Genomic DNA, 9228 nt, shown 5'->3' on the forward strand with positions numbered 1-9228 from the left:
CAAGAATCCCCCTTATAAATTACTAAATCTATTCTCATTTGGAAGGGAGTTTGTTAAACAGTGGTTTATACCTACGGTGGACCCTCTAGTGACCCAGCTTGACAGAGAAGACACTTGGCCAGTAGAGGGCATTATTGTCTTCATGGATTCTAACCCTGCTTTAAAGCCCAGGTCTTGCTCATAGTCTCTGCCCTTCGCCCTGTTCTAGCTGTAAACCTAAATGGTCAAACTGCAGCACAATGAAATAAATATTCTTAAAAGGGATCTTTCAATAGCGGCAGTGGGCCCTTTTGTCATAGAGCATGTGAAACGGATGGTTGGAGCCCGATGCTTCAGCTGTGATGGCCTTCCAGAATAATCCGGGCTTGTGTGTCTTGTATGGACCTGTTATGGTTTTTGAAGGCAAATGTATCCAAGGAGCACATGACTTGTTTGGTCGTCTAGGGACATTATCTCTTCGGTCATAACCTTGACATTATCATCAAGAATATGACTTGAGGTCAAAGTGTTCTCCTGCTGCAGTGTAAGAAATTTAAGGAAAGTTCGGCTTAGTCCCTCTCTCTCTTGTTTATCTACTTTTGAAGAGGATATAACTCAGTCCTGTAAAGCCTAGTTTTTCACCTGACCACAATGGGTAGAAGCAAAAAACCTGCTAATCCTTCTAAAATCTTCAGCATTAGGGTGTGCCTCCACTCTTCTATGTGGTGGGACTCTTGTGGACATTTGGGTAGTTTGCCTTTCAGACGTTCAGGTGCAGAGAGCACCCCTTCAAATTTACAAATGTATCCCTAGCCTCTAGCGTTCTTCAGCTACTCTTGTCCCTCCCAGGACCAGTACCAGTCCCAACAGGCCTCTGACTTATCGTTCTCACCCCACACACCCAGACTTATTCTCGTCCCTGCACAGAACACTAGTGTTCTTCAGGGTGTTGATTCTGCCCTAGTGTGTGTGTTTTTTGGGACACTCATATGACCTCCTGTGGAAAGATCAGTCACTTCAAGCCTTATTGGACAAAACCTCCCTGATGGGCCTCCAAGGTTTGACTGGAAGTGATGCTGGTAACTTTTCTTTGTCAGCAGGCAGTTTAAACCAGTGTGGTTCTTTACTTAAAGGGTCTTTAGCATGTTTGCCCTCATGCCCCTCTCCTTTGGGAGTTATCTGTTCCTTGGCCATTGAGGGAAAGACATGAATCGAGGGACATCTTTAAAGCCCCCCCCCTCTTCCCACATTCACGAAGCTCCTTTTAATGGAGACATCTTGTCTTCTGGATTGCTTTCTGGGATTCAGGAACAGGTGGTCCTTCTCACATTGTGGGGTCATTCCCTGGGCAGGTATCCTGAGAGGGACACCGGTGGACAATGTCGAGCTACTCACGTTCCCTTACTGTAACAGGAACTCTTGTGATAAGAGTTGGTTTTAATCCTGCTCCTGTCAAGTGCAATTCTCTGGAGGACAAATACTTCCAGATGGTGACTTTTGGTCTTGGAAGAGCTATACTGGGTATTATGTGACCCTTCGACAGTGCAGAATCCTAAACACACCTTGGTGCAAGGCTCGCTCTTCCATGTCCAGAAGTCACCAAGAACTGTTCTCCAGAGGATCGCATGCTGAAAAAGTTAGATTCCTGATACAGATATCCTCTACCAGTAAAGCTGGTCATAGACTGATAAAAATTTGGCTCGTTTAGCGGGGACCAGCTGACTTTTGATCCATGTGTGGCTCTTCCTTTTCAAAAGAAAACTTCTGTTGAATGATCATGCTGGAAAACTTTTGTCAATCAGCACCTGCAGCCACTGCTCAGTGTTTTCTGACAGCAGATAGTCCCACTGTCAGAATTCAGTACCCCTGTACGGGGGAATTCCTCCTTCCACCTTGTATATGTGGCTCAACGAAAAAAAAAAGACTGTCTATAGCCTTCTTTACAGTGAGTGCTTTATTAACTGAATGGGACCTCTTCACCCGGGTTAAGCCCTTTCTTCCTTGACTGTTTTTGCAGGCTCGTAAAGAAGGCCCTTCTTCTGCCATCCTGATAAGACTTCTGTCTGTTTCTCAAGATCCCAAAGTATGGTTAGATCTGGAGAAGCAGAACGCATATAATACTCTGACTCTGTGAAGCTTTAGGATAGGCACGCTATTTAAGGCAAGTTCTACCTTAGTGTTGACCCAGAGGCAACTGTCTTCCCTACTGACCATGCTGACTCAGTGTGGGTACAGGGACCACTGGTCACACCTTGGCGTTAACCCTAAATCAGCCATTCTCAGGATTCTTTTTGTGCAGCCCTTGCTCTGGTGAGTTGGATGTCTACTCTTGCAGTTTTACTAGTGATGTACCCCCTTTCTCCTTGTTCCTAGGGTTTAGGGAAACTGAGGCTGTTAGTCCTTTCCAGTTTATGAAGACCACCTGGAGATCATATTCAGTTAATCTGTTGTATCCCAGTTCATGTGTTGCTCATACTGAGGCCGCAAGTCCTTCCTGTTGGGAAACTGTTCCATTCACTGGTTGGCTCAAGTAGGTCAGTTCCATATTGTGGCCCATGTTTACGGGTTCCCCCCACAGTGCATCTCCTCATTAGTGTGAGTATTGCTGGTTTTCTTGCATCAGGCTCAGGACCTGTTCTATCACTATCTGGTTCTGCTCTTTTGCTCCCACATTTGAGGGGGGGGGGTCAACCTCTTCCGGGCCAGCTGCAGATGTTAGTCTTTTATGCAGCTTTTGAGCTACAAACAGTCCCCAGTTTTGTTCACATTGGGCCTGTTAGTGGTTGTTTGCAGTTGCCCACCCCTCAGTTGGACTGCTTTTTGACATCCTGACAGTATATGGTACAGTGCATCCAGGGCCAGTGCTTCCACTAGGCAGCCGCCTAGGGCGCATTGCCACCTAGTGGTGCAGCCAGGAGACGGCACTCTCTCTCCATCATGAATTCTCCATCATGAATGATTATTGTGAGTTGAGGCGAGGGGCGGAGGTGGGGGGGAGGGACAGCGGAAGATGCCAAGTGTCTTGGGCAGTGGTGGAACTACCAGGCCCTGGCTTTCCACCACTGTTGGAGGGGCCCCAGAAGGCAAGAAGGGAGCCCCCCAGAGTGCTTCCTGCATGATGATCCTCTATAGGTGGAGCTGAGTGGCCTTAACCCCAGGCAGTAAGAGACTCTCTGCACTGAGCTGGTAGGCAGCCGTTTATTTCCCTGGGTCGATATTAAGCAGGGAGCGGAGGAGAGCTGAACCTGAGCCAGAGCTTGGCACTGGAGGGCAGAACCTTTACTGGGGCAGAAGCGACGGGGCACCAGAATGGTCTGAGGAGGTTGGTGATGAAAGACGTGCGGAGCTCTCTGTCTGCTGCTTTTCCCTCCACCAGGAGCCACCGCGTTTAACAGGGGTTTGGGGTCACCAGGTGTGCCATGAGGAATTGGGGTCCCTGGGTGTGCCATTGGGGATTGGGGTCCCCAGGTGTGACACCGAGGAACATCAGGGTCCCAAAATGTGACATGGAAAAACATCAGGATCTGACATCGGGGTCAGTGGGTATGACAGCATGACATGGAGTAATATTGGGGTCCCAGGGTGTGACATGGAAAAACATCAAAGTCCCTGGGTGTGACATGGAGGGACATTAGGGTCCCCGGGTGTGAAATGGAGGAATATGGGGGTCACTGGGTATGACAGCATAAAATGGAGGAACCATCAGATCAGGGTCACATAGAGGAGTTTTTAACCCCTTCCCTTTTTTTGGGAGGGGGCGCAAGTAGCTGGTCTTGCCTAGGACATAAAATAGTCTAGCACCGGCCCTGAGTGCATCCCTTAATGGATGAGAAAAAAAAATATAGGATTTTTGTACTCACTGATAAATCCTTTTCTATGAGTCCATATTTGCTGTTGCCCAATCTTCCTGTATGTATGACTTCCTGTGTACCTCAAAGGACTCCAAGAAAAGGATTGTACAAAAATCCTAATACATTTATGTTATAAATAAAAGCAGCGCAAAAACCTGAATTTGACCCAATATCAGTTGCTTGCGTTCCCTGTACAGCAAAGCCCAGATTGAAGAAGGAAGGAGCAGCATAGAGAGCCAATCAACTGTGCTGTAGTAGTCACGTGCTAACAAGGAACAGAAGGGAGTAGAGAGATGAGCTAATCAGTGTGCTGCTTTTCCTTTTGACTGCCCTGCTGATGAGGGACACGATCTGCAAATGTTACCTGAGGCCCCTTTCACATGGGCTTTCTGATCCGGTCTGCCTGTCAGTTTTTCAGGCGGACCTGATCAGATGCTCCCTGCAGCCCTATGGAGCGGCGGATGTCAGCGGAGACATCTCCGCTGACACCCGCGCAATCCGATCCTGTCCGTGAAATCCGGACGGATGGAAACCCGGACAGGCAGGCCGTTTTCACCCAATCTCCCATAGAGCAGAGTGGGGCTCTGACACCTCCGTCCCTGGACACAGAGCAGAGACGGAGCTGTCATCCGCCTGCTCAGCGGGGATCGGCGGATCGATCCCCGCTGAGAAAAACGGAGTCTGTCGGGCGCACCGCCCGTGTGAGAGGGGCCTAACTGTCACAGGGAAAATAAAATAAAATCTGGTCCCCTACCCTGCCAGACAGGGCTGTGTAAATCTCAGGGCATGTAAAACCGCTACCATATATGTATCCCATCTGTAGTATTTAGCCGTTTGCCTGGAGTTCAGCTTTAACATCCTAACATGAAATCTGATTCAGATCAGTAGGATAATTGGCCGCTGAGGCTCTGCATTCTGAGTCACTTTTCCTCTGCCAGCCTGTGATTGGACAGTGACTGAGCAAATGATAATATCCATGTGTGCTATCCTGCTCTATGTGTTAAACTGGGTATACACGTACTGACGGTTCAGCAGGAACTGGATGAATTGTGATACATACGGCTCTCTGTTCTTCAAACCTGGCAGCTGTTAGACCGGCTCCTTGTGAACGGTTCTGCTGGAAAACCAACATTTAATCAAGCATGCAGCCAGTGGCTGCAGCGCTGATCTGTGTATTCTGATAGGTTGGGAGCTCTCGCTGTCAGAATGCAGTAGCGCAACTGGAGAGATCCACATGGTTTGTGTGGGTTTGGGCATCTGTGATTTATTTTATTTATTTTTTCTCCATTCAACCTGCTGATCGATTGAAAAAAAAAAAAAACTACGTGTTGGCCCTACTTTAGGCTGTCAACTCATGTACATGACAACAAAGCTTGACTGGCTCCTCCCTTTGAGTCTGGGGACTTCTTTGTAGGGGATTGCAGGAGAGATAATGTACAGACAGATGTGGGTATTTATATTAGCTGTGATTAAAGATACATTTAAAATGTATAACTGGATTATTTTTTTTATTTGCCTAGGGTTCCTTATTCTAAAACCAAAACTTTCCTTTTTTTTTCATTTTGGGTCAAGTAAGGAAATAAAAAGGAAACACCCTTTGCCAGGGGATCATCTGGAACAGACGTCCCCTATTGGAAGACACTGGTCACCCTGGACAGAATAAAAGGGTGAATCTCACAGCCAATAATAGGGATGGGCCAAACACCCCCCTGTTCAGTGCGCACCAGAACATCTCGAACAGGGAAAAAGTTCTAGCGAACATGCAAACTCCATTAAAGTCTATTGGACAGGAACATGAAAAATCAAAAGTCCTAATTTTAAAGGCTTATATGCAAGTTATTGCCATAAAAAGTGTATGGGGGTTCAGGGTACTGCCCTGGGAGACATGTATCAATGCAAAAAATAATTTTTAAACAATAATTTTTACAGGAGCAGTGATTTTAATGAGGCTTAAAGTGAAACAATAAAAATGAAAAATTCCTTTAAATATCGTGACTGTAAAGTGGCGCATCAGTACGATGTATGGAGCCTGCTGCAGCAATTTTCTAAAAGAAAAAATGTACTAGTAATTTAAATTTGCTTGTGGCTGTAATGTAGACTCCTAGCAATACAGATAAAAAAAATGGCGTAGGGTTCCCCCCCCTCCCCCAGTCTATACCAGGCCCTTTGGGTCTGGTATGGATTAAAAAAAAAAAACGGCGTGGGTTCCCCCCAAAAACCATACCAGACCCTTTTCCGAGCATGCAGCCTGGCAGGTCAGGAAAGGAAGGGGAATGAGCGAGCGCCCCCCCCCCCCTCTTGAACCATACCAGGCCACATGCCCTCAACATGGGGTGGTGGATGTTTTGGGGCGGGGGGCTCTACTTCCCCCACCCCAAAGCAATTGGTCCCCATGTTGTTGGGGACAAGGGCCTCTTCCCGACAACCCTGTGCTGTGGTTTTTCATGGTCTGCGGGTGGGGGGGCTTATCGGAATCTGGAAGCCCTCTTTAACAAGGGGGTCCCCAGATCTCGGCCCCCTCTAGGTGAATGGGTATCGGGTACATCGTACCCATACCCATTCACCAAAAAAGTAAAAACCACAGGAAACAGTTTTTCACAAGTCCTTTATTAAAAAGGAAAAAAAAATAGTTTCCCTCCATGAAAATCCATCGTCAATCTTGACGCCCGCCGACCCAAAAAAGGGCAAAAAAACACTTCGCCTCCTAAGAGGCTACTCGCCGTATGCCCACTCTTAGGCTTTTAAGTTTTTTTATAGGCAAGGGGCGAGGCCACCCAGCTACGTCACCTAGTGGCATCGCCCTCTTCTGAGGTCACGTGATGTGATGTGACGTCAGAAGGGGCAGTACCATTGGGTGACATAGCCAGGTGGCCCTGCCCCTTGCCTATAAAAGAGCTGTCAAAGCCGAAGACTGGGCATATGGCGGGTAGCCTCTTAGGAGGCAAAGTCTTTTTTATTTTTTTCTATTTTTTGGGTCGGCAAATGCGGCAGGCGTCATGATTGACGATGGATTTACATTGAGGGACACTATTTTTTTTTTTCTTTTTAATGACTGGTTTCCTGTAGTTTTTACTTTTTTTTTGCACTTTTTTGGTGAATGGGTCCCCGATACCCATTCAGATGGGGGGGGGGATCTTCCAGATTCCGATAAGCCCCCACCTGCAGACCCTCACAACCACAGCCCAGGGTTGTAGGGAAGAGGCCCTTGTCCCCATCAACATGCCCCCCAAAACACCCTCCCCATGTTGAGGACAAGCCTGGTATTGTCCCCCCCCCCCTTTCCTGGGCTGCCAGGGTGCATGCATGGATAAGGGTCTGTAATGCATTTTTCATATTCTGTCATAGGGTTCCTCTTAACCACTTAAATACAGGGCACTTTCACCCCCTTCCTGCCCAGACCAATTTTTAGCTTTCAGTGCTCGTTGATGTCTATAGGAAATCTCGGGCAGCTTGGCATGGCACTGCTCCCCGTCTTTAACATTGGCGTCTTTGGGAAATCTTGGTCAGCTTGACATGGCACTGCTCCCAAACTATAAGTGACAAGGACACAAAACTTGGGGAGCACTGAGAGGGCACCCAGGACTACAACATATCAAAACATTTTAAAAGGGGGGTATGCCTGTACACTGCACTAAACTAACTCAACCCACTATCCACTAACTACCTGCCTAACCTCCATTGTCACATACTATACACGGATGCCGGGTAAGCAGCCTTATATAGTGTGGGGTGTGGACTTACCCCCTCAGCCATGATTGGCCAAAGGCACTCTGCCTTTAGCCAATCATGGCTCTCACAGTACATTGTGCTGTGATTGGCCAAAGCATATAGCTCAGGTGCATGTTTGGCCAATCATCGGCAATCAATGCACTGCGATTGCATTATGGGGGTGCTCATTGGCGGGCGAACTTCCCACCGAGCGCCCCATTTGTTTGTGTGTTCAGCAAACCTACGAACGGCTGATGTTTGACTCGAACGCAGAGCCCATCCCTAGCCATTATTAAAAACCTGACAGATGTTCTAAGTCTTTTAGCTTTAGATACACATTTAACCCACAACTGACCTTCACTTAGTTACCAGCCAGAATCAGTCTTAAAGCGGAGTTCCACCCAAAATTGGAACTTCCGCTTATTTGCTCCCCCCCCCCCCCTCCAGTGCCACATTTGGCACCTTTCAGGGGGGAAAAAAAAAAAATTACCCTCCACACAAACTATACATAAGGATGACATCAGATTTCTTTTTTGCAGATTCCTAATTTTCCCCAGGGCTTTTTTTTCTCAGAGAATAGGTGCAGGTACACCCCCTTTTCCAAGCCACCCCTTGTCCCCGCCCCCCTACCCACCTCTGAGCATCGTTCCTAGGTTCCACCCCCTACCCACCTCCCAGTACCGCCCCTTTTAGAGAATACAAAACCAAGCATCATTTTGTGTTACTAAATGATTTGTATGCAATGTGTTTATGATAACAAGAAAGCAGTAAAATAGACCCCCAGCACTATCAATAGATCCAACCAAGCAACAACAGATCTCAGCAACAAAAAATCCCCCCAGCAAAACCATTAGAGCCAACAAACTAACAGCAGATCCTAAAGCAACAATAGATCCATCCCAGCAACAATAGATTTCTCTTTAAAAAGCGTTTTAGAAGTGTATTACAAGCGTTTTACAGCTTCAGGCGTTTTTGTTTAGCCAATAGAAATCACTGGGGGGAGGAGAGGTGAGAGGAAATCAGGGGTGGGGAGCTGCTATTTGAGCGTTTTAGGAGCGTTTTTCTGCTCAAGTCAGGTGTTTCTATTGAAGTGTATGGGGCCAAAAAAACGCCAGTAATCTGCCAAAAAGTACCTCGTACTTTTTTGAGCTTCAGGTGTTTTGTTCAGGCTCCGTTCACATCGAGGCGTTGCTGCTTTTGCAGCGTTTTTGCAGCATTTTTGTGCAGGCGTTTTGAGTTGACAAGTGACCAATGAAAAGCAGTGACACGCCTGTAATCTGCTTAAGGCCCCTTTCACACACTCCGTCCATCGGCGGATTCCATTTTTCTCAGCAGGGGATCGCCTCTGAGCAGGCGGATGACAGCTCTGTCTCCGCGCTGTGTGCCGCTGGACGGATGGAAAATAGGGTTTCCATCTGTCCAGATTTGACGGACCGCATCGGATCGGATGTCAGCGGACATGTCTCCGCTGACATCTGTTGCCCCATAGACATGCATGGGGTGTCCTTTCAGATCCGCCAAAAAAACGGACAGGCGGATCTGAACGGTCTACTAGTGTGAAAGGGGCATTAAAGTGGATTTTCACCCAAAAGTGGAACTTCTGCTCATCTGCTTCCTGCCCACCCTCCAGTTCCACATTTGGCCCCTTCCAGGGGGGAGGGGGTACCTGTTTTTGACAGGTTCCCCCTCC

This window comes from Pelophylax lessonae (genome assembly GCF_965119305.1).
Source record: "Pelophylax lessonae genome assembly, chromosome: 6".
Lineage (NCBI taxonomy): Eukaryota > Metazoa > Chordata > Amphibia > Anura > Ranidae > Pelophylax > Pelophylax lessonae.